Source organism: Aspergillus japonicus (assembly GCF_003184785.1).
Source record: "Aspergillus japonicus CBS 114.51 unplaced genomic scaffold BO86scaffold_125, whole genome shotgun sequence".
Classification (NCBI taxonomy): domain Eukaryota; kingdom Fungi; phylum Ascomycota; class Eurotiomycetes; order Eurotiales; family Aspergillaceae; genus Aspergillus; species Aspergillus japonicus.
The window spans coordinates 20081-20400 of record NW_020291762.1 but is presented as its reverse complement, the minus strand read 5'-3'; positions in this window follow the sequence as shown (position 1 = coordinate 20400).

Here is a 320-nt window from a genome sequence, read left to right as displayed (position 1 = left end):
GGGGGCTAAATTATTATCTGGTGGTTACGAGGCGTACGTGCTCAGGGATGGATGTATCTGGTGGAACCGTCACCGTCACCGTCACCGTGTCCGTCCCTGTGCCGGGCAGGGCGCGTATCTATTGTCTCGCTCGCGCGCTCTGAGTCACTGGCCTGCCTTCTTGGTGTGTGTATGGGTGGTAATGTTTAGATATTTACTTGGTGGGGGGGGGGGGGGGGGTTGCCTTGCATACCATACTTAATGATCACTCAGTGTATACAAGGAAGTGCAGAGCACCACTGATCGCCCGCGGAATCCCAGACAAGGCTTCGAGCTTATCT